This window comes from Taeniopygia guttata, chromosome Z (genome assembly GCF_048771995.1).
Source record: "Taeniopygia guttata chromosome Z, bTaeGut7.mat, whole genome shotgun sequence".
In the NCBI taxonomy this organism is placed as follows: Eukaryota; Metazoa; Chordata; class Aves; order Passeriformes; family Estrildidae; genus Taeniopygia; species Taeniopygia guttata.
This window is the reverse complement of record NC_133063.1, coordinates 51,755,450-51,776,944: the sequence shown is the minus strand read 5'-3', so window position 1 is coordinate 51,776,944 and position 21,495 is coordinate 51,755,450. Positions and strand designations below refer to the sequence as shown.

Genomic DNA, 21,495 nt, shown 5'->3' with positions numbered 1-21,495 from the left:
AGGATGCCCAGCAGCACTACCCAGACAAGCTTGGGCCAGCCTGAGTGGGCATGAGACTGCTACACCAAGAGAAGAGCTGTAGGAGCTCTTTGGACTGGCCAGGCACCAGTAGGACTTTTCTCTAGCCAGGCAGACATGGGTCACTCCAAAGCAGGGAATGGAGGGAGGGATGGAGGGATGGAGGAGGAAAGGAGGAAAAGAGGAAAGGAGGATAGGAAGAGAAGTGCTTTAGTGAGGATTTGGGGCAGTGTGGGAGTGAGACAACTTAGGGAGCAGGACAAGGAGAAGTGACAACTGCAGCTGTAGGAATGCACAGACCTGGGACAAAGCTAATAAAGCAAATCACAGGTCACCAGTCCTCCTAACTCTCAGAAGAGGGACTGTACACTGCCACAGTACAAGGTTCATCCAAGATCAGCTACATTTTTAGGTAGCTCAACTGGTCATCCTGCTTCATCAGCACTCTTGTTTAAAGGATTCTTATTATCTGTTACAAATAAATCTACTACAAGAATGTGCCTCTGTGTTTGTCAGCTCTTCTCTTACACGTCTTCCCCATCAGTCTGTTCTCCCCCTCAGCTCTTCCACTTTCGCCCTAAAGTTTTATTTTCTCTTTCACAGGCATGACAACTATGTAACTTTATTTACAACTCTCCTTTCCCAGTACCCAGGCATACTGTGCTGCCTTCCTATTCCCACTTTCCTGTTCTCCCACATTCATCAGCCTCTGCTATCTTCCAACTACTCTTTTTCCAAGTCTTTCTACTTCCTGCCTAGTAACAGCTACAAGAGAAGGCTGAAATCTCAAAGGAGTCCTCCTGTGAGAACACATGTGACCAGAATCCAACATTCAGAGCACACTGTTTCATTTTGCACAACCACACCAAACAACTCTTGTGGGACCAGGATTGGTCCCCATGTGCAGCTGTCACAGCATGACTACCCCCTCCATCTCTGCACACCTGACTGGTGGCCATCTCAGCCTCCTTCCAACAAGAGTAGTTTGACAACTGAAGCACTAACCCAGTAGCCTGGAAACACATCACAGAGGTCAACAAACACACTACACTTTAGTAAGGTCTTGTTATTGCAGAGGAAAACAATCCTCTTCCAGTACTGCCATTCTTTCCTGCAGTGGTAGACTTGTTTGCATACCTGCAACATAGCAAACTCCATTTGATTGTTCCAGTTAAAAAGAATCCATAAACATTTATTGTAATGAACCTGTTTGCGGACCAGTTTTATCAGGGCTCCCCAAAGACACAGCCCAGGAGCAAAGCTGGGGCAGCACAGGCATGGGAATGAACAGCCAGGGTGGAGAGGAGGGCACAGCTACCCTCCAGCTGCAGCTATTACTTGTTTAAGAGCAATTCTACAATTACTGGGAAATTCCCTACTCAGCCACAGACCTTGACTAAAACAACCAGCTCTCTGAAACAGGGCACAAGATTAATTTGTGTTCCTAAACATCAGAGATGAAAAAATTGCTGCTTCATCCCTTGCCCTTTTGCTAGTAAAAATACAATATAGAAACAACCTGTTTTTCTTCAGTGGACTCTCACAAATACCAGAATCTTAGCAAGACAAAACACTGTCTTGGCTCTGCCTAAAACCACATGGGATATCCCACTGAGTTATCCATTCAGACAGGTTGTGTCCATGAAAAATATCCAAATGGTATACTCTGAACATACCCAATATGGACAGAACTGAGCTCAAAAACAGTAACTGCTTTCATCTGAAAATAAGGATGCATGATGCTCCACCCTTTGTGCAAGAGCCTCTGTTAAAGGCCAAGTTGTGCTATCTCCTTGGAGCTGCAACCCAGAGCCCTTGGGATAGGGCTTGTACTCAAGGCCTCACCCAGGCAAATAGAGCTCTGCATGGGGTGTGAAGCAGCAGGGATGTGACCTCTGCATCCAGCACAACACCATAAGCTCGGCTGGGCTGCAGTTACGATGGCCAATTCTAGGAGTATTTGAGATGAAGCGAGAGTTACGCTGCCACGGCTCCAGGCTCATGGCAGAAAATCTGGAGATTTTCTGGGAGCTGCCCCATCACGATACCCCTTTTGGTGGTACAGCACAAAAAGAGAAGGGTCTCTGAAGTACCACCTGCATCACCATCAGACATCTTCTATCTTGAAGAAAGTTCTCAAAGATCTGTTTCATAATGACCACTGCCCTTCCTCTAAGACACTTGTGCAAGCTTGCTGTCAATAGGAACAGTATTGTTCAGAGGCTTCTCTGTTAACCTGGCAAGAGACAGCTCCTCTGTAGGCATTAGGACAAAAATGACCTTTTACAGTATCTACCTCCCAACACCTACCCTATGTGCCTATGAAAGACAAATGGCACTAATAATGTGCCTCTTACTCAACAGAAAAACAAAAACCCTTCAAGTTTCTGTAACATATTACTGTAAAGAATTATATTCTATGTCTTACCCAATTCCAGCAGCCTGTAAGAATGAACAGAGTTAAAATCAGGAAAAAAAAAAAAAATTACAGCAGCTGACTGTCCTCAAGCCAGCTGAAACTTGACCACAGAAACATTTGGCTAGAGGTCAGCTCAGGCTAATTACTTCAGTACAGAAAGAGAGCCAGGAGTTATAAAAAGGATTTAAAAAAAAATCTTGGCTCTTTTCTATAGCAATGTTGGAGTAAGGTCAATCACAAGTGAATTTAAACACAACATCTTCTCCAGGGGGATGTGTACAGACTCAGCATAAACAGGCAAAACTGTGCTAAGAAGCTCCCTGAGAAAAGAAACAGTTTAGCCACACCACGCTGAGTTGTTTGCATCTACTCTGGTCAGGTAAAAATGTTAACATTCAAAGTAAACCAGAAGGAGACTTGCTTATAAAAAAAAACTTGTTTTAAGTGAGATCTTGACCTTTACATAGTTTCTGAACCTGAAAGGACCCAAAGGAAGGAGAAGGACAAGGACATGGAACTGCATCTATATGACACTTCTGCTTTTGCCACAACCATTAACTGAGAGTATTTCAAATATGACTGTTTTTCCCCCGTAATCTCCTCCAGTTCAGCATTACTTGCCACAGCAGCATCTCTGTAGCTAGCACAGAACATAGAGCAGCCTCTCTGCTGCAAACCAAACCACAAAATTACTGAGTGTAGGATTAATCTGAAGAGTTTTCCATACACTGCTGTTTCATCATTCCATTAGGTCACAACAAGGCAAGAGCACAAGAGTGTGCCATGCGTGTGAATATACACCAGCAGATCCACCATGAAATAAGAACAAGTGCTGAGAAAGGAACATAACTCCAGGCTCTCCAGGTCTGTCCTGAATCTTCTTTATTTCAACTACCAAATATGTGTGCCTGTATCAGTGCAGAATTTTTCTGGGTGAAAGGCCTTTATTTTTCGCAGTGTGAACACTTCTTAAAAGTTATTTCAGGGCACGACCAGTGACACCAAGAGGTAATCATTCTGCGCTTACCTAAAAACATTCACATCACTTTGGCTGATCGTGCATAGATGAAATCACTTTGCCCACATACTCTCATTCCTCTGAGTGCCAACAGGATGGAGTCTGAAATTAGTTTTAGCCCTTCTGATCAACACAATCTAAAACTGCAATGGACCTAAAGTCTTCTTCCCTTGCTTGCTGATATTACAGCTTGATTAAGTCATCAGCAGCCTTTGGACGAATGCCTGTTTTTACAGAGCCCTTCTCAGGGGTCTATACTCAGCCACAGCAAGAAACAGAATTAACAAATTGTCTCATCTGATATAAGAAACACACCATTCACCTATTGTGTACTGTTATCCTGAATATAAAAGGATCACAGAACGATACCACAGAAGCAGAAGTTACGTACTCCAAATTAAAATACCAACCAACCAAAAACCTCATAAAGCACACATTTCACTTAAAAAAAGAAGTCAAAACCTCAGCAACAAAAGAAACATAAAGTTGCACTTACTATGCATATTTTTATGCAGATTTGAGAACAATGAATAAGTACACTATAAATACAAACTAAACCTAGGGGACAGAGGCAACTTTATGTTATTAATTTGATCTTTAAGTCAGCTAAAGAATTTCTAGTGATTTTGAGTGTTAAATGTTAAAATTGCAAATGGAATCTAGTGAATCAATTGCTTACTTTGGGTATAATTTTTTTTTTTTTCCCTAGACAAACTTTTAATTTTGGAATAGAGAGTATATGAAATTTTAATTTCAACACCCAGTTTATTTCTCTCTCTATTGTAAGAGACACCTTTAGTGCTTTTAGTTGGTTTCTTTTTCCTATGGATTAATGTGTCTGTTAATTACTCTGATTTAATTTGTTCTTTGATGAATTTAATAGTCATTTGATGTGGTTAAGGAGCCTTTCAGTAAATCCGTATTTGGACATTGCTCTGGGCTTGTACTGAAAGCTCTTTAAAGTCATTATCCAAAAACTTGGCTAAGCAGTCTAAGGATGGCTGTAGCACATGATGTATCACTTCTTTATTGACAATAAAATGTGCTGCACTTTGAGAGCAGTAACCTAATGGACTAGGTACACAGAAGGAGGATCTCGGCTCTAAGACTAGTAGATCTCTCCATCAGGAAACAATTCCTAAAAGGAGGATTGCAATTATAGTCTTAAATTACTGTCTACTACACTGATAGAAAAATTTGAACTTGGAAAAGACTCAATTGCTCTTGTTTGCCTTTCAGCCCCCAAAACAGATCAAAGCAGTGAAATAGATGCATCTCAGATGAAAGTGCAAACATTTAGCTGCATAACATGCAGATGTGAATTGCTGAGCAGATACTCAGCTTTAAATATAATTGTATTATTAAGGAAGATTCAGGCCTATTTGCGAGAATGATAAGTTTTTCAGGCTAAGAACACTCTCTCAGCTATAGCACTAATTCTTCCAAGGCTTCTCAGTTTGGTTTTTATTTTAGTTGTTATTAGTATTATTAGTATTTATTTAGTTATTATTATGTAGCAGTCATCCAAAAGATAAAATTCTGCTCTTTGCTTTGTTATTTGTACAATGAATTGCAAAGAAAAGTGCTAGAATTTTTAAGATAAGCAAATCTATATTCGAGTCTGTTTCAAGAAATATAATGCATAAGTCTGTATCTACCACCCCCTAGTAATCTGTACTAAAAAATGTCATTTTACTCAAAAGCCTCTCACAGAGATAATTATTCACAGTTAATATAAAGAGATTAAATTATATTTCCACCTCTGAAAAAAAAATCCCAAACCACAAAGCAAAAGCTCTTCAGTGTCTTGCCAGCATTGAAGTTCAAATCTCATCAGGACTACAGCAGTGTGGACCCAATCCCGCAAAGCAGTAAAAAAATCTGATTTTTAGCAGGCAATAATGTGAATTTAACATGAGAACATGGCTAAGTAATTCTCGTAGCACTGTGATAGAATCTAGCACCTCACAGAAATCAGGAAAAAATAATGAAGCACAGGAATCACAGTGCAAAGCAACCTGTGTGACACCACTGGGAGCTTAGGCTGAACATGAGGGAAAACAAACAAAAGGATTATTTTATGCATGATAACAAATAACAATCTTATATGTGCTGTTGGATCATCACTACACAGCCGGTCAGTTCCACTGTTAACTCAGCATAATCTCTGTAAGCTTTCTCCTGTGTGCCAGTATCTGCATTATTATTCAAATTAAAAAACATTACCTGGTACTTGGGCAAAAATAGCCAGTTAGGTTTCAGCACACATCATAAATAAATCCACATCTGATCTCTTGGAGCTCTTCTATAACATGAAAACCCTGCTCCCTCTGATTTCCTTATATTGCGCTTTTAAGTCTGTAAGGCAGGTTTGAGTTCAAGGTGATTGGAAGAAATTGAGGATGCTTTGTTCAAAAATACTTGGCTATAACCCAATTCTGTTTCACTGGTGATCACCAGGAGTTTCATAATTTTGGAACAGTTCGATAATAGCCAGTCATTTTTGCTCAGAGCAATTTCAGGAAATTAGAGTGAGCAGACTTTTAATTTTAAATAGTATTTGTTAAAAAAAATCTTCCAGGAAAAAAATATTCAAGAAGTTGTAAAATTTAAGTTCAAGGCCTCGTATTTACCCTAGACTAATGGAATTACTTAACAGCTCATTACCATGGGACAATTAATTATATGGTTTAATCACACGCTAAATTATTACTGTGCTCCTAATCAGATTAAAGACTACATAAGAGAGCCTGTATGGCATTTAGGAAGTAATTAACTTAAATAGAACAGTAAGTGAAAGCTAGAAGACAGACAATGCATTTCTGAGTGCATTTCTGAATGGCCACTCAGGACTCCAAGCACTCACATACATACTATCAGTTGGTCTGCAGGAAAAGAATAATCTTCCTGACAGAAGGTTTAACAGTAATCACTGCATTTGTATGTCCCGCAGCTCATTTAAGATATGACGTATATTCATTTATTTTGAGTCTGTAATATGCAGACTGAAGCCAACTTTAAACTTTAGTTAAACTGATGCAGATTTAACGTATGTGAACACCTATTCAATGTAACTGTTTTTCGCAATAACTGCAAGCAAAATTAACTGTTTAAGAAGTTATGTGTTAATAAAAAACAGTATGATTGGCTTTCCATGTGTCCTCCCTGAGACCATACCGGTATCATTCCCCCCCCCCATTTGCTGCTGATTTGGCACTTGAAGTCCACACAAACCTGAATATATAAATGGTGAGAACCTACCAAAAAGTAGGTTACTGCATTCAACAACTTCTTAAACTACTTCATATAGACATACAGAGAGACTTTGAGCTAGATGCTTAATTGTGAAAATCAGCACAAGGTTGAAAGAAGGTCTGAATGAAACATGCAAGTGGAGAAGATCACTCAGTATTTTTAAATGCAGTGCTGCCAAAACAAGTTTTCATGAGGTAAGAAATAACTTGTGAAGAAAAGCTGATCTCTGTTCAAACCTTTCACAAAATTATTTAAAAGTCTGTTAACTTCTGTCTCCACTTGCACTGGTAAGACCTAGAATACAAAATACCCAACTTTTCAATTTAAAGTGTATTTTGATGAAGGATCTCACATACAGAGAAAGGCTATGCCCACATTTACCAAAGTGGCTTAAAAACATATGAACATTTTTAGATAACATCCAAACAGGATCTCTAAAACCTTTATACTGAAACAATCACTTCTGATATGCATTTTTATGATGACAACTTTTAGGCCAAGAGCTGTAGGAGGAATGCTGCTAATTATTAATTGGAGATTTTTCCAAGGCTAGAGTGTCTAGTATTTCCAAATATAGAGAGACTGACTACCTTTTTTGCTGACAGAATTTACTGAAAACCAATCTAATGTACAAACTGTGTACACAGCTTGATTTTTCATGGCCTTCAAGTAACCTCTTCCAATTCATGTTTTGTAACATATCCTGGCACTATTTTAGCTGTTTCAGTTATCACAGATCCTAAAAGAATTCTTCCCAAGGAAGCAGCAAAAGTGGGGTCTGGTTTGTGTCCATGTACTTGCACACACTTAACACACACATGCACACAGGTATATTGGTGTTTTGATGAAACCTGAAGGTGTACCTTCACAAGCACTCAGCTCATTATTTATATCCTCTCTCTCTAGATATATATGTATAAATATATATTTATATCCTGAGTATTTATACATGAGAGAGGGAGATTCCATCCTGTGAGGCAGATGAGCATGGGTTAGAAGACAGAAGATCTGATGAGAAGGAAGTACCGGAAGGCTCATGGAAAGCCTTTTTTCCTGTGCTGTAGAGGTAGAAGGGTACGTGACACGGGATACAGAACAGCTTTGAAATGTGTCTGATTATTAGTGAATTGGATTTGGATTGCTCATTGAATGAATGATGAAGTCAGCCTGTCTTTTAAGGGGAATAATCCAAGCAGACATGCCTGGTCAAGAGTTAATATCTACTGAACAGTTACTGGTTTAGAGAGTTTACCTCCTAATATGATAGCACGCAGGGTGGGCACCTGCAGCTATCATACCAGTACAATGATGGTTTCATCTGCAAGGGAGATGAATTAGAAATGTGCACTGAAAACTGACAGAGCTTTGTCCTGATGCCCATCATTTTCTATAAGAAAGTTTTACCAATAAAGAAATTAAGAAGCGTCTGTAAAATAAGCCACAGAAACAACCATATTAATTTTAAAGGTAATTTGACAGACCTGTTTCTGAAGAAGTATTTTAATGATGCCAGATAGTATTGTCCATCAGCAAATCCAGAAGCAGTCTGCAGCAGGAGTCAGTGGCATTATCCATTTAACAGACAGAGAAAGGGACACACTGGGAAGAGGAACAGCTTGCCTGCATTTACACCTCGGCCTAGAAGCAGAGTGAAGCATGGACTGCAACACCCCCCTTATATACCACAGAATATTACAGTCTTGTGGATATACTGCCAGCCATCTCAACAACACAAAATAAAGCTGTAGTGGATTAAAAAAATTCCAAACCCAAAACCAAACCCAAACCAAACAAATTGACAGTTTGCATTAAGACGGAAAGAACTGCAATTAAGAGAAAGAGAAGCTCATCTGAAACACTCAAGCAACTAGAAAAACCATCTGAATAAGTGGATAGCTCTTAAACAATAGGAATGAACTGTGCTCTTTGGTTGTGGTAATACCAGTGTAGTGGATGCAAGCCTATCATACCACGTACACCACTTTTCAAACATCAGAGACAAAAAGCAACCTCAGCTCAGCACTACAACCTTTGATTTTAGACATCCCACATAAAGCACACCAGCTTTGGACTGATCAGTGCTAAACGGGATACTGTGCAACAAACAGGTGCTACAAATGACAGATGTGACCAGTGCAAGGCTGGCTGGCTAGCCAAGGGACAGCATCCACTGATTTTATTACTTCCTTCCCTGCAGAAACTCCATCACAACACCAACTCATTAAAAAAGTGAAACTTTGGAGCACATTCAAATGTTAATTAAAATCAAGTAATGCATTCACATTTTTCCATTGTTGTTACTGCTATTTTACACGGGATCATGAGGAAATAGATATTTACAGATAAAATTCACAAGGTACCAGAGCCTAGGCCTTCACCCACAACTACTCAAAGTTTATCTCAGACACAAACCCACTCTGTGCTGTCCATTCACAAATATAAATCCTATACCATGCTAGATCTCAGACATATGGTTCAAAAAAAGGAGCAGGCTAAAGGGCAGGACATTGGAGGGAGTTTTGTAAAGCCCTGCTGGGGGCTCTTCTCATCTAGCACATTAGCCGACTTCTCTGAAGTATGACCAGCTGCCTTGCCTCAGTACACATTTTTATACTGAAACAAGGAGCAAGACTGCTTGCACAGATGCCTGTCAGCAAAAGTCTTAGGAACTGGCTTCCTCCTCTTTAATCAGGGCACCACTAACCACCATCACATCACTCAGCCCTGGGCTCTGAATGGCAGTCTCACCCACATGGCCATGTGGAAAGTGTTAGTATGGAAGGAAAAGAGAAGGACTGTTCCCTTTTGTAGTTCTTGTACTGAATAAATTTAATATCACAGGACGCTGTATTTCTGGAGAGACCAATGGCTTTCATCTTAAGAAAAACTTCTAAAAAAACTAAAAAAATATATAAATTTTTTCTTTTTTTTAAAGAAGTCATTAGCAATGATAACATCTGCTAAAATATGTATGACACTTACCAATCACACCAATCTTGTGACAGCAACCATGTTCACATAAGTGTGATGAGACTGACTGCTCTCAGGTTCAACACAAATTGTACAGCATTATTCAATAAATCACTTCCTCATAGCATATCTTTTTCCCGACATTATTAAAACTGTGGAATATCACAGAAGACAGTTTTGAATTGCCCTGATGGATAAATCAGACTTCATTTTTAGTTCATTTGTTGCATACAAGTTTTTCTTCAGTAATCATACTTATTAGCAGATGACTAGATTCATATACTTGAAAGAATAAAAAACAGTCACACATAAATGCAAAAGGTTTAAATTCTCCCCTGGTAACACCATGTCAGCATTACATAAAATATGACAATCACTGTGCAAATAGCAGCATTTCCTAAGGACTGGGATCTTTTGGTCCCTTCTGGAAGTTCAGAAGTATTAGCATTCATTTACAAACAGGAAACTGAAACACAGCAAGTTTTCAGAGGGTGACAGAACCTGAGTGAGTCTGTGGTAGAGCTCAGAAGCAACGCCAGACCCTGTGTCCAAGCTGTGTCCTTCCAGTTCAAAGCTGCTTGCAGAGGAATCAGAAATGCGAAGTTTGGCTATGGATCAAATCACCCCCAGAGCATGGGAAGGCAAGAAAACAGAGCACAGAAGCAGTTTTCTGTATGGTTGTTTGGCCATGTTTCAGCTATAAAATAACAGAAGTCATTCAAAAACTGTTTTCCAGGTGTGCTGAGCTCTGTATGAAAAGAAGGCTCTGGTTAAGAACATCACTAATGACTAATTTATGCATACTTTACAAGCATTTTTACAAGTAACTTTTCACTATTCTGACCTTCTCATTTTCTTGGTGAAATCCAGATAGACAAATATCTGAAGCAGAGATCCATGGTGCAATGAATGAATCTAGAGTTCTACCATCTGGTTTCAGAAACATTAAGAACACAGACACAGGACAGCAAGTTTTACCTATTGTTACTGAAACTGAAGCTAGAGGCATCTATAATTTCTCTTCTATTTAATGACAATACAACTATGTACACTTAAGACAGGAATAGCCAGTTCAAGTCTCATAAAACTGCTACAGTACACAGATAGCCGCTGTAAAGTCTCATGCAGCAATTTAACACCAGATAACAGCTTTTCAGCTTCACACCATGAGCAACCACAGGTCTGAATCCCTTATACAACAGATATTTCTGTGGTATAAAAGATATTTCTGTGGTGTTCGATTCAAATTTACCCAACTGTATTCTGATTAGGTTTTCAGTAATACATGAAAGAACCAATGAATTAGACAATTAAAACCAGTATGTACATTTAAATTCAATGACACTTGTAAGTGTCATTTAAACCATGCTTTGTTATCTACAATGTTCTGATAGGCATTTTTACATTCTTCCTCACTCATAGAGATTTTTTTTTTCTCTATTTGTTTGAAATAGAGTGCATTTAAAGTCAGCCAATTCTTATTCTAAATAACATTCTATGTGGAAAATGGCTCGTTAAAATGCACTGGTAATAAAGTCACTTGCAGGTAACATAAAAATGATCACACTACCTCAAATGTCAGCAGGGGATGGATGATGCTTCACGCCTCCCTCAGCTCGACTGCAGATCACGACCTTCTCCAGCCATCCCAGCACCTTCATGAAAACAGGAGAAACAGACAAGAGATGAGTTCTGGAACAGCAAAGGTCACTTGCAGTGGGACGGCAACATGACAAAATCCAGATTGGTGTCCTGGTCCTGCTGTCCCGCAGGCAAGGCCACCAGCAGGGCACAGTCTGCTTGGCGGCCCCAAGCACAGCACCTGGGCTTCTCACTCAAACTGCAGCCGTGGCCTGAAACCCTGTGCCACTCAGGGCCTGCCAAGCCACAGCACTCTGTGCTAACCTTGACATTAAAATGAACACATATTTAAAAGGCAAAGAGAGGTCAAGGTGACTGATTAACTCATTCTTAATGTACATTCCTGTTGAAAATCAGCTGCCCTGGAAGTATTCTCTGGACCACCAAGAGGATGACTAGTATCTCACTACCACTACAACGACAACAACAATTACTACTACCACCACTTTAGACAATCAATTACAGCACAGTAATTCATAAACTGGTGAAATTAAGAAAATAACATTTCATTTTCCTCTAAAATGGCTAAGTCTCAGGAAGATGGCATGCTGATAAAAAAAGTAGTATGTTATGTTCTGAATTCCTAAGCACATTTTCACTGCCATGGTATTTTGGCATAGCAGTGGCATCCAAAAGAGTTCTGAACTAGTAGCATTTCTATGTTAAAGAAAAATAATGCAGTACATTCAACATGGAAAGCTACTTCTTCCCAAGAATTCATGTGAGCTTTTGAAAGCATTTTAAAAAGTAAGGTATTGGTGCTCACATTATTTGAATAATTCACAACAATCTGGTTTCTAGTGGGTGGGACTACAAAAAAACAACCAGATTCACAGTAACAAGCTCTTTAAAACACAGGGGAAAAAAATCAGTCTGGAAAACCCCACAAATAACATCTAAACAACAACTGTGTACATGCAAACTGAATGCCTAGGGTCACACTGCCTGAACAAGAAAAAAGTAACATTTTAAAAGAGAATTTTCCTTTACTGAGCTAGCACTAGCTGAACAAAGAGTAGTAAGAATCTTTTTGTACCCTCTGGAAACTTTCTGTCTGTTATGTGTATAATTTTAATGTACAGATGGATCACTAAACAAAGGAAAGCAAAATGTGCTTGTGAGTGAAAGTCTCATCAATATTTCTCTGGAATCCTTATATAATGCAATGTCTAAAAGGCTGTCACCTCTGTATTTATACTGCAAAACCCAAACCAATACCCTCCCAACTGCCAAATATGAAAATCCTTCAACATAGAGAAAATTTAAACAGACATTTGAAATAAACAGAAAGCCCTTTCCATGCAAAAGCATGATTAATATGTAGTATTACCATAAACAAAATCATCCTATGTGTGGTTACCCAAAGTAAAACCTGTAAGCAGAGTTCCCTCCTGGTTCACATCATGAAACAAGTGGATTCGGCAAGTCCCTACATTATTAGTCTTTACATTAGTCTACCCCATAATATGCTCCGCCAAATTCTATCACACTTTTTAGGAAGTGCCTGCTCACATTTCAGCAGGCTGGAAATATAACTGATTGTGTCCTCCATTCATACGTAATTCTACAAGGAGTCTTGTGTTAATTTAATTTCTGACTTTTAAAAGGGCTCTGAATTTCAGACAGAATAACTGAGCAGTGAGCCACAACTCTCCTTTCCAAAAATAAAAGGACTGCTTAGAGTGGAACAAAGTTATAAAGTCTAAGCCAGCTATTGACTGAAGTGAACTACTAAGGGCTACTGACAAATTTCTTTTTCAAAACACTTGCTGTAGCACTAACAAGGGAAAATGACCTTTATATGACAGACTCCTATTACAATAGGACAGAAAAAATTATTCCAGTAGTTCTTCCAAAATATTTTGAAATCCTGCTCAGCAGCAGAAAAGATCTCTCAGCTACTTTATGGGCAACAAAGGGAAATGTTCTAACTTTTGATTACCTGATTGTACTCAGAACATTTTGTTTCACTCTTGGCAGCTGTGGTGATGTGCTCCAACCCCTGCCGTTTTCTGCTTGTGCAACAGCCACCAGGGGTGGTTGTGACAGCTACATCTGGCTCACAGATACCAACACAATAGTTAAGGGCCATAAATCTTGCTTGACACCTAAGCCCTGTGAGTCTTGTTCAACAGCTGAGAGCTAGTTGAGCATGCGCCAAATGAAATGCGGCTGCTGTGCAAATATGACCATAAGTCAATCATCTTACTCCATAAACAGTGGACAGCCTGAGGCTTGTTCAGCTCTCCTACGCAGAAGGGGCTGTGTGCCAGCTCCCCTTCAGCATGGACACCTCTCTGTATCAATCCTTGGGGCTGAGAGACTCCTTGCCTTAGAAGATTCTCAGTAAGTTATTAGTAACATGCTAAACCTCGAAATTTTACCCAAGTGACATAAAATATTGATTGTGCAACTACAATCTTTTAGCCATAAGTCTGGATCCAGCCACAATTAAACTCCCAGCAGAAAATTTACAACCCAGGGGAGTCCTTCGAACATTGGGACTCATCAGGATGGTCTCCTGGATAGTTCTGTCTGACCCCATCCTCTATGCTGTAAACAATCAGGTATACCTTGCCATCAAATACTGTTAATCTGCTGACACATTTACCACCAAACTTTGTTAAGTGGCTGTTTTACTTCAATAAAAATATTGCTTCTCTTTTGCAGGTGAGGTACGTCACTCTAATTGTGCTGCTGTGGCAGCAGCAAGGGATGATAGCACAAAAATGCCAGCAACAACAGCTTAGAACAGCCATATAAACTCAAAATCAGCTATATTTGCACTTGTCTGCGACAGTTCATTATGTATGAAAAACAGGCATTACTGTACATAAGGTAATCAGCTAGATGTTAAAATGATTAGCAGTCTCCCTTTAAAATGATTCTTGGAAAAACTGCAGCTTTGCAAAAGGGTAACACAGATTCATGTGAATAAGTGACACAGGTGAAACTCTTTTTTTTCAGAGACACACATTTTGCCAGAAGCACATTTGATTACTGTAATCCACAAGGCAAACAAAAGGATTACAGCACTGAGTTGACAAGGCCCATCCAAACTAGTTTGTTTCACAAAATAGGAAACAGACCCAGCTGCATCAGTGCCTTAACTGGGATGTGAGGATCTTTGACCATTATTATCTTCTCATTATGTCCTAAGCCAACCTACCAGAAAATAATAATCTGGACAAGATGAAATGGACTCAAATGTGCCAAAAGTTGTTTTGGTCTTCAAAAAAGCATCTAAGGAAAGGTCCAGTGCTGAAGAAAAAGCTGGAAAGGCTTTTGAACCTCTCCCATGTAAAATCTTAATGATGAAGTACAAACTAGTGAAATGTACTGAAAACTGGCTGAAATGCCCTACTCAAAGGATTTCAGTCAATGGCAAAAAGTCCAGCTGAGGCATAGCCACTAAAGAAGCAGCCCAAGAGGAATTGTTGCTTAAATCTCCATTAATTACCTTTTTCACTGAAGAGGAGACAAAATAGTAGAAGAGATTGCTTAGAGGTTGTGGAGTCTTGGGGTACTCAAAAGTCCCATGGACTCAAAGCACAACTGCATTAATGAAATCTCACTCTGAGCACAACGGCTGGACTAAATGATATCCAAGCATCCTTTACAACGTCAGTAATTCCATGATTCCACAATTTACATATTTACATACAGCAAACCTTATCTCCATCACTGCTATGTTTGAGTTTAGTTTGGCCATTAAATCTTGCAGCTGCTACACTAAGCATTCCTAATGTTTAAATGACTGGCTTTACAAGTTCTACAACTGAACTGTAACTGAAAAGTTACAGGCAGCTGACAAAACAAGAGGAGGGTATAAATTACATGCTTTGGAAGAAAGATTGCAAAAAAACCCTGTGATTGCATGTGATTGCATGCATCAAAAAGGAGTGGACTATTTCCAAGCAGACACATGCTATGGATTCACAAGTCCTACAAGATTGTCCAGGAGTTCCTGTTTTTCCATTAAGCTGGGCTACCAACAGATGTGTCAGAGAACTCCTGGCACCTGTGAAATCTGGCACCTGTTTCCAGAGCATTTGTGCTTTTGAGATTTGATCTAAGGAATCCTAATTGTCTCTTTATTCTGTTTTTCTTGTATTTTATTTCTTTCCATTTCTAGTTAAACCACTACTCTACATCTTAAAGGAAAACAAAACAATTTGTCTGAGATGTATTCTAATTTTATCTGGAAAGCACTTTATTTCCCTAGATTGCATCAACTATTATGTGTGACACTTGCTAAGAGTCTTGAACTATTTTCTAAACCTTTTGAAAGTATTTATCTCAAACAGAAGGAAAAACATACTCTTCACATGCACTTTTGAGTCATTCCAACCATTTTATGGCAAGTTGAACATGAGCCAGCAGTGTCCTGGCATCCAGGAGGGCCAACCCTGCCCTGGGGGCATCAGGCACAGCATCAACAGCCAGGACAGGAGGGGATTGTCCTGCTTTGCTCTGCACTGGGGCAGCCTCACCTCAAGTGCTGGGGGCACTTTGGGGTGCCACAGTGTAAGAATGACATCAGATTGTTTAAGTGTGTGCAGAGAAGGGTGACCCAGATGTTGAAACCACTTCAGGACAAGATTTATGAAGACTAGTTGAGGTCAATTGGCTTGCTCAACTTGGAGAAGAGAAGGCTGAAAGTGTACTACCTGGCAGCAAGGTACACTTTCCTCCCAGGGGACAGAGAAAGGGAGGTGCTGATCACTCTGTGGTGACCAGGACACAAGGAAGTGGAGTGACGCTGCACTGGGGAAGTTCAGGTTTGACATTAGAAAAAGGTTCTTTACTGAGGCTCGCCTGGTCATAGCACCAAATATGTCAGGGGTCCAAGGACAGTCTGGACAACATTCTTGGTTAGATGGTTTAGTTCTGTATGGTCCCGAGAGAGGAAGAGTTGGACTCAATGATCCTTATAGGTTCCTTAAAACTAGGGATATTCTGTGATTCTGTGCTCTTTCTTTGGTTCAAACTTCTCACCTTCAAACTTGTAATGGGATTTCACATTCTCAGCTAAATAATGTTCTGCAACTGTGAACTCACTCCTTAAATTCTCTCATCAACTTTCTCCTCTGCACAGGAATTCCCTAAATTCCTTCAAGGAAACACTAAGAAAACACATTAGAACCTTTCATCATCATTCCCTTTTTCTTCTATTCACATAGCAAAAACTTTGAATCTGTTTTACTTTTACACTTGTCTCACCAATCTACTCTAGACAAGGGACCACATTCTAGTTCCAAATCAGAGTATTTTTTTTCCACCCCCCCTCTCAAATCTATTCATATCTTTAGGAGTATAACGATAAATCTTGCCCTTCATGTTTTAAATATTTCACTGAACCACATTTCTGCCTTTACAGACTTGGCAATCTTTGCCTGTTTGACATAACAATAACCGGAACATTTTCTTAGTAGCAGTAAACTGAGTAATAACTGATGCTTTCTTGGCACTCATGGTAGAATGAAAGATGAATTGATGTTTTCCATTGCATTACAGTTACAAGTGTATATGTGCACAGGACAGCTCAGGAGGTCTACGCTGCGGTGCAGGGCCAAATATAGGAATTAATACGCCTCTTTGGCCTTTTAAAAGAAACCACCAGTAATGTAAAGGATGCAAACAGAAATCCATGTAATTTCACTTAACAAACAAGATAGCTCTTGTGGTATCCAGAAATTTAGACTGCCTTCCTTAATTGAAATATGTCCTATTCCCAGCTACAGCTAATTATCTTCTTGTGCTGGAGGAATGTTATGAAGAATAGTTTAGTCAATGTTTATAGAAAGTATTTTGAGATCTGGGCAGCTGGAAATCCAGAACTCTATTAGCTGAAACTGTTGATGACATATCAGTAACTTAAAAGGAAAAGTCTTTTGATAAATTAACAGGAAAATGCCAAGGAAAAGATTAGAAAAAAGATCTATTACAGGATTATTATAGACTTCTTATGTCCACACTTGAAAGACTAACTAACTTCAAAAGAGCATGGACACAAAAATATTGTTTGAAGTCTGGAGCACCTTTTTATAATCAAGGTAATAGCCATTTATTGAGACAAATACATAATGGATTACTGTACCTATAATGATCATAATCCATATGTGGCAGAAAAAATAAGCATTAGATTGCTCTTTAATGAAACAGAAAATATACTGGGGAATCAAAAATAGAAATAAGGAACAAAAAGCCTTTTACAAGGCTGAAACAACATGAAAGCTGGAACTTACTAGAAGATGAATAGTATTACTTTAAAAAAAATCTCCATCACTTCAATTTGCTTTTCAAGTAAACAAATTACTGGTAACCTGTGTAACAGAAATTGAGAAAATCAGGCAGTGCAACACTGTCAGACATTATCTGGGCCAATCTTGTTTTTCACAGCCAGATCACTTAATGCAATTAATGCAATTTAATTAATCTCCTTTTTGATTAAACATTTCTCAGTAGGCACATAAAATGTCAGTTGATATGGAAAAGCAAATCTATTAATACTAACTAAAGCAAGAATAAAAACTATGGTTCACGGAACTAAGACTGTAAAAAGGGAAAGAAAAAAATACAGATTTTTTGAACAGCATATTCAGAAAATCACCCGATAAATGTATGTTGCCAAAATTGTCACTGCTCTAAGAAATGACACAGTGTATAGAGTAACTTGGCAAACTGTTAATACAGAAGCATATAAACAGTGTTTATTGGATCAAAAAAGCTCATGACTAACCAGCACAGGTAAACACTTTATGCTTTGAAGTACAGGGCTTATAATTCAGAGATACAAATGTTATCTTAGGCTTACTGGTGCCTGAGTAAGTAACACAGGCAAAGACGAAACCTCCACGGCTCCCATTTCCCCTCTACTTTTTGAAATGGTGCAACCTTAGCACATCGTTCTTGAGAAAAAAGGAGGGAGATTTAGGGGATAGCAGCAAATTTACCTTATCTCCATCACTGCTATGTTTGAGTTTAGTTTGGCCATTAAATCTTGCAGCTGCTACACTAAACATTCCTAATGTTTAAATGACTGGATTTACAAGCTCTACAAATTGGTCACTTTCAAACAAAGTGTTACCTTTGAGTGGTTACTTTCTTCAACCTTCTCTTCACTCAAGAGCAAATACAAAAGCCCATATTGTTGTCATATCCCAAAACAGCTACTCCGTTTCCTGCCTCACTATCACTTCTTTTTCCTCAAAAAAGCTAACATTTGCCATTTCAGTTTAACAGGGTTCAGATTTCACTGACACGAGAAATGTTGCTCTTCATAAGTTACTGAGTATTTTGAGTTTCACTCAAAAGTACGTAGCATAATGGGCTGATCGTTCCACACTTCTGAAATATGTTCCCAGCTTTTCAGTCCTGCACCGCACTTCCTCAGAGCTTCTGCAGTCAGGGGAATCTGGACATCACTTGACTACACAGAGCAATGCCTAAAACCTACACCACTGAGCATACAGCTCCAAAGTCTGCACGACGGGCACTATCAAGGAGCTCCTGTGAAGAGAGTAAGCACTAAAGAAAGGGGTGTACAGAACTTTGCTGAGAAGAAGTTTGCTGAGAAGGTGTTGAAGTCAGCCAGGACTGAAAAGTGTGGCTGGCATGTTCACAGGCATGTAGGGCTGAAGGGCTAAAATGCAGCCCTCCCATCTATTCTAGGTGCCCAGCCAGCGGCTCAGTTAGGCATCCAGGCCTCACAATGTTCCTGCAATATGCTGAGATACTTGTGGCCTCAAATACTGCTGGAATACGTGAATGCACTAATCATGTTCAAAATAAATATTTGTTATTATAAAATACTGGTCTTAATTTTGTTTATCAGTAATCACCACTGAGGTATCATGTAACAGGCAAAAGAGCCACTAGGATTTACATCTTAGTTGTGGCTTTTCTACTGCCCTCTGTTGCAAGCTACATATGTACTTTATGTATTTTCATATTCTAAATATATTTCTATTGTGGTAATCCTCCACAATTTTGGAAAACAAATACTCTTAATGCTAGAGAGGTGTCTGTTTAACAAAGCCACACAGGCCATATATGCTAAGGCTTTTAATAGCTGATTTCCAAACTCTAAAAATTGCTGAAGAAGAAACATTTTTTGTTGGTTTTAGTCTTCTCTTTCTTCAAACTTTCAAAATTTCTACTTTCTGAAACCTAAATCTGAAGAATGACCCTACAACTAAGAAGTTAATAGATCAGGAAAAAACAAGTACATCTTTCAAAGGTCTCAAGCAAGATACTTAATATTTTTTTTCAGAGCCCAACATTTCTTCTGGGGACATCTTCAATCCAGTTCCTTAACTCAATGAAGATTAAACATGGCATTACTGGCCTGTATCACCCATGGAAAGCGGGTGCGACCCAGAAGAGATATTTTATGCCTCAATTTCTGAAGCCTATACAACAAGGACACTTTAGAGTAGATGATGTATTTTTCTTCTCTTCTTTCTTAAATACTCTTATTATTCTTTTATTAGATGAATAGAAGAAGGAACACAGCTCCAGAATTCCTCCTTCGAAGTCAATCACAATGAGGCAGTTGGGAAATCTGAACATTTAATTCATACTCTTCCATTCATCTTTCCTAAGACTGCCTGGGCTTGCATGTATGTATACATTTAAATTAAAGGATTTAAGCATACAATACAAGTTTCCGTTTCATGTTGCAAGTTCTTGTTATAGCCATCATTTATTTTGTCTTAAATTCTGCTTCTGATTTTCATGTACATTTGCATCCACACTGCCTCCTTAGCTTGAAGTCTTTTTGATACATCTCAAGAAAAGAGCAAGACAACGTTATCCACCTGATGAAAAATTGAGCTCAACTAAAAGACCATCAGTATCAAAAATTAAGGTTTCTTTACCTGTGGCTAACTAAGGAACAGAAAGTATCTCTAGCAGGATTTTTTTCTGGGCACAGGGTCAGAATTTACATAGGAATGGGATGGAGAATTCCTCCAGAGTCTGTTATACCTGAGGTCTGAAGCGAGAACACATTATCTTGTGCAATTCAGATCTCCAGCCAAGTACTTCTCCATTGATTTAGGCTTGTTTTTTCTTCTAAAAATATTAAATCAACAATCTTAAATCAGACTCAGGAATTCAAAGAGGCCTATTTTCAGTGGTTGGCAGGAACACCACTGATGGCAGGACTCTGCTTCCAGCCTGCAGCCAGTATTAGACTGAATTAGGAATATAAATTTACTTATGTATTTACATACCTATACTTATTTCATATAGGTATTTATTGCCAACTCTGTCATGTTTGTTTATACAGTTCACAACAAAAATACTGAATAATTGCAAAAGACAATCAAGTAAACTCAAGTACTTAACACTTTCAATTAAAAGAAATTGAAGAGTGCTTCCTCTTCCCATTTCAGTATGCAGACATCATAAAGCTTCACTGAAGAGATTCCAAATATGCACAATCAGATAATCTCTAATAGCTTCCTTATGATACACTTATACCTTGAGGGTAAATTATGTCATTAAAAACAAAGGGATTTGCAGTTTTCTTGCATTTCTAAGGTATGTTTACTAATGTGTTTGTAAATTTAATTCCCTCAATATAGAAGTAACTTGCAAGTTATCAAGGACTACTAAATATTTACAACAGAAAAAGAACCTAAACAAAGAGATGTGGGTTTTTTAGTTCTCCCTAATCTCAGGTTATTTCAGAAGTTTCATCATAGTGGACTAACTGATGCTGACAGTAACTGAGTAGATGTTACAAACAATGCTTCTGGGCATAACAACTACTGATTCCCACAAAGCATGTGCATTTATACAGATGCAAATTATGCTTCCTTGTTGTTTCACTTAATGATAAGTTTAATGCAGAGTCCAATTCACCCCTTCACCCATTATTATAAACTTGAATCCTCATTTTCCTGAATCATTAATTTTATGAAGCTCTAATACCTTGTCAGTGTTTAAGAACCCAGATGAAGGATCAAAAGTTTAATTTCTTACAATGTGAGCTGTTGACAAGATTACTTACAAGCATCTATTTCTGTAAGCAGTTCTGTACTGGGTACAAAGAACAATGAGGTCAACTTTCTGGAATTAAAACCTGAACATGATTTAAGAAAAATAATATACCAAACTCAGAATGAAAAAAGTGAAAACAAAACAAAACAAAAAAAAAGTTTTA

At 38.7% G+C, this 21,495-nt stretch overlaps 1 protein-coding gene across 6 annotated transcripts in view; it reads right to left on the bottom strand.

The window, feature by feature from the left end:
• The window catches only part of GHR (growth hormone receptor), a 147,890-nt gene that overhangs the window by 63,042 nt on the left and 63,353 nt on the right, over positions 1-21,495 (bottom strand). For 5 of the 6 annotated variants that reach the window (XM_072921681.1, XM_072921680.1, XM_030257950.4 and 2 more), the window contains exon 2: positions 11,251-11,335. The gene's annotated coding sequence lies outside the window, so the exon portion shown is untranslated. Of the gene's footprint in view, positions 1-9,692; positions 9,833-11,250; positions 11,336-21,495 lie in introns of all 6 variants that reach the window. The other variant, XM_072921682.1, reaches the window with a different exon arrangement.